This window comes from Zea mays, chromosome 2 (assembly GCF_902167145.1).
Source record: "Zea mays cultivar B73 chromosome 2, Zm-B73-REFERENCE-NAM-5.0, whole genome shotgun sequence".
Classification (NCBI taxonomy): Eukaryota; Viridiplantae; Streptophyta; class Magnoliopsida; order Poales; family Poaceae; genus Zea; species Zea mays.
In genome coordinates, this window is record NC_050097.1 from 85,233,904 (window position 1) to 85,238,675 (window position 4,772).

At 38.3% G+C, this 4,772-nt stretch overlaps 1 long non-coding RNA gene across 1 annotated transcript; it reads right to left on the bottom strand.

Moving 5' to 3' along the window:
- Positions 1 to 306: 306 nt before the first annotated feature.
- On the bottom strand, positions 307 to 3,790 carry LOC103646645 (uncharacterized). Its single transcript, XR_002267584.3, has 3 exons — positions 3,312 to 3,790; positions 3,106 to 3,233; positions 307 to 686 (listed from the first exon to the last, which is right to left on the bottom strand). It is a non-coding gene; the product is annotated as an uncharacterized lncRNA (long non-coding RNA).
- Positions 3,791 to 4,772: the final 982 nt, after the last annotated feature.

A 4,772-nucleotide genomic window follows, 5' to 3' on the forward strand; every position in this document is an offset into this window, starting at 1 on the left:
ACGACGGTTCACTTACAGCGACCTACGGTTGGTTGCTAAAACGGCCTTCAGCAACCTACGGTTGGTCGCTAAAAACTTTTAGCGACCCATAAGGATGGTCGCTGTAAGTGCCGTCGCTAAAGGCTTTAGCGACCGACATCTTTTTAGCGACCGACCGTCCGTTGCTAATATTGTATATTTAGCGACCAACCGTGGGTTGTTGTACTATAGATTTAGCAACCAACTGTAAGTCGTCATACTGTACATTTAGCAACCAACAGAAAGTCGTCCTTTTTACAGTTGTTATTAATAATAATATACATTTAATTAAGCACCACAAATCACATATTTTTATACACAAATCATAAAGACATACACAGTTAATCAGTATACCACAGTCATAGATCCATCACATAAACACAAAAGCACCACAATTATATATTCACAAAAGCATCACAATTATATATTCACAAAATCAGGTTTTCCTCAGCTACTTCTTCAGTCATTTCTAGATGCTTTGAGGCACACCGTAGGTAGACAGCATTTGCAGGTGAAATCTTTATTTTCACACCATAGCAGAACCTTGCAACTAGCTCAAATGACTTGGCACCCCCAGGAATGTCATTTAGTTTGATGATGCATTCTTCTTGGTCAGAATTTTCTTCAATTGACCGTTCAAGAAAGGCACTTTTTGAAAGTAAAGGGAACTGCAATGAAACAGACACTGTTATGGAGGAAATAATCAACATGTAAAAAGGTTAATTAAAGGCATACAAGGCAAGAAAGTGAAGCAAAAGCATTGGAACAGAAATAAAAGGTTATAACCATTTTCATATTCTTTCATAAATGCCAGTAGAAGAAGCTTTACACAGGAAACACCAAGTCAAACAAAGTATGATGAAAGTTTCATTCAAAGCAAGGAACTGTTTATTGTTGCAACAGGATATGGACAGAGAACATTTGCTAGACGGGAACAAGCAGCAAAAGGGATATAACCATTTTTGCTTTATTTCTTGCACACACCAGGAAAATACAGGAATCCAGAATATGACAAGAGATTCATTCAAACCAAGGAACTGTTTATTTGTTCTTATAGGATCTGAATGGATAACTTTTGCATGTTACATAAAGTTTATTCGTCTCTCATGCACTTTGAATAGTTTTCCAGTATCTTGACAGTTTTTCGTAGCTACTGACTTAAACAAATAAAACTCTAAAGAGTTTCAATTGTAGGACTCATTAACAGTAAATGCATACTTAATGGCTTATAGACATCCACAGAAAAAAGGACAGTGCCTTGTGAAGGTGGAAAGACATATCCTTGACATCGCTAGGAAGTCCTGTTGTGCAGAACCTAAAAGGTTCACAAGCAGAAAAACAATCGAAATTCAGATAAATTTGTATATTCATTAAGAACTGGAAAATGAGACTCCTTATGGTAAAAAACAATGATGGGTGGCCACCTAGTGGTTAATGTCAATTTCAAATTATTTGTACAACCTATTCCTGCATATAAACAATTCGAGCGATGTCCTATATATTGCAGAGTCAGGTGTAGATATATATATAGAGAGAGAGATTTTGCAATATATTTCTCACAAAAAAACACAATATATACCAAACAGACGTTAAGATAAAAGCACATGTTTTTGTTGTATACTACCACGAGCACAAAATCACGATGATCCCTCTAAGTACAGGCACATCACTTCCCAAACTAATAGGTTTAGAGCACACATTAAGAAAGAAAAAACTCAACCATATGCAACAAGACATTTGGAGAAACATTTCAAATGCCACAAGTCTTCATCACTCAAGAATCAAAAACTAATTATTCCTACTTAGCCAAACAAGAACAAAATCAAGTGCTCAATTGCAGATTTTCTGGACAGCACACAGTAGTCAATTGTTTTGTTCACAACTCACAAAATATTCATCCAAAAATAGTGAACTAAGACTTTCTGGAAAGCCTAAGAAATCCTATACAACTTTGGTATTATCATCACCATGAGATTAGACACTTAAAAAGGTCAATCAGTATTAAATGATAATGCTGTCCAGATTTGGACGGAATTCGACTACTCACTTCAAAACTCCATAACTGGAGATTTAGGCATCCAAAACAGGTGATCCAAGAATTTCTAGAAAGCTTATAAAATTGTCTACAACTCATTTATAAACATCTTAGGTTGATTCAATATATATCTAAGTCAGTCAACACAAACAAACATTGCTGTCCAGATTTGGACAGATTCAGTCATCACATTTCAATCAACCATAACTTGACTTCTAGACCACCAAAAAGGGTGATCCAAAACTTGTTGGAAAGTTTAAGAAAAGTACTACAACTTCTTTATAATTTATAAGAACTGATTCTAAGTTTAACTTGGGCAAACAAGGCCATTTTCGAAATCTGTACAGAATCTGGACAGATTTTGATACTGAACTTGGGAGAAGCAAAACTTTCAGATTATTGGGCCTATTGTAATGAAATTTTAGCATGAGCAAGATAAGGAGGTTATCTACAACTTTTATATATAACATTTTCACAGGAAATATGATTTGCTTCACTAGATTAGTTGCACAATCAAAACTGTACACGCAGTCCAAACAGCAAACATTCCAATTGGGTTCATATTTACTTCTACAACTTTCATGCTTGACACTTCCTAATCACATATATAGATTACTTATACATTATAACCATGATTCCATTCACTTCATGTAACCTAGTATTTTTAAATCTACTCTCACTTCATGCAAACAAAGAACTAATTAATCATACTTTGCATACACATATATCCAATCAAGCACATTCCATACAGTATATCATCACACAAGAAGAACTCATTTTATTCATGCTATGCATATGCCTAAACAATTTAATCCTTCTATACATATTCATTCACCAAACATATGGCATACAACAAAGCTTCACAAAGACAAGGGAAAGAGAGGAAAGATACTTTCCTGACGTCACCATAGAACAAAACACACAGACATAGTCGCGGATCTAGAGATATTCACCACGACACACCTATGCTACAAACAAGAGATTCATCATATTTAATACATCTAATCACTTCAGGCATAGAACCAAAGAATAAGAGCAAGGAATCGGCTCACCAATACAAAGCGCGACTCAGATCCACAATATCAACGACAATCCCAATTCGAACATTTCGTCGAACACCTAGCATGCGTTATGCTGGGATTTGCTTCTTCTCACACTCACAAGAATCCTTTCTTCCAATCTGCACACATGAACATATATATTTCAGCACTTACTCACATATGCACAACATAATCCGCAGCAAGGGACATAGGCTCACCTACAAAAGATGGGGAGGGTGCCGACCATGGAAAAACAGAGGGGCTGCCTTGAGAACTTAGGGCAGGGGCGAGCTCGGCTAGGGCTGGGGGAAAACAGAGCAAGGGCAGCCAGGGAGAGGGGCTGGGGCGAGCTAGGGCTGGGCACAGAAGGAGGGCGAGCTTGGCATGGAGAGGGGCTGCAATAAGAACAGCAAGGAAGGGGGCAGAGGGCGGTCATGGCAGAGGCGAGCTCCATGGAGGGAGGGGCGTCAGCCACCAAGAAGGGGAGGGCGCCATGGGAACGAGGGAGGAGATGGTGAGCAGAGGGGGGGGGCGAGCTGCAGCACCCAAGAGAGGGCGTGCGGCGGTGGGAAGATGCTAGGGAGAGGAGCGACGGTGGGAAGATGCCAGGGAGAGGGGCGGCGGTGGGAAGATGAAAGGGAGAGTGGCGTGGGGAGAGGATAAGGAAGGGAGAGAAGGATTATTCCCACCTTTTCTCTATTTTCTTTCAACAAACATTATGTGCAAATATCTAACTCCTAAATTTTGTAAAAGTTCACAAGAGTTAATCATAAACACATTTTAAACTCTAAGGTTTGTGAGAGTTCAATTGAGCCAACCCAAAATATACTTAGGATCCCAATTTCATTTTCCAGATTACAAAATAGAACAACCAACTGATTTGAAATCATTCGGCTTCGGTTCTAATTAATTTGTTCAGGACAAAATAACATGATTGAGTTGAGATTGCCAAATTCGTATTCGTTTCATCGATTAACTTGAACCAACATAAACTCGACATCCCAAAAGGTTATTAAAGTCTGAACTCCAAAACTAGTGTTTAAACGGGATACAATTGAAAACTCTAGAAGATGATCACAACAACAGCCCACGAGCCTAAGAACCACCATGACACTAGCATGTCGGACACGCGGCAGTGGAGTGACGGAAAAATTATAGTTTAGGCAAGACGTCGAGGGCTCAACCCAAACAATACTGGATTCGATGTTCCGAAGATTACCAAAGGCTGAATTTTAAAAGAAATAAATTTGGAAAAAATTAGACAGAGGGAGGCAGACACGATATCAAAATCGTGATAAACGAGGTTGATTAAAAATTAGTGACCTTTACATTCACAGCTATCACGTGTTACAGGGGGCGACGACGGCGATGTCGGGAGGAGACAGAGACGACGTGGGAGGGAGAGTTAGGTAGATGGGCCCCTAGTGGGCCTTAGGGTTAGGGAGGGTTTTCTTTTTTATTTATTTCGAAATGCATTTTTAAATTACTCAAAAATGCATAAAACAATTACCAAATAAATAATAAACATTTGAATAAATTATTATATCTGCAAATAAATAATAAACATTTGAAACGACTTTCAACTCGAATCTAATATCATATAAGCACAAAGAACACAATTGCATACTATAGTCATGTCCATACATGCATAAACAGACCATGAAATAAACATACAAGCA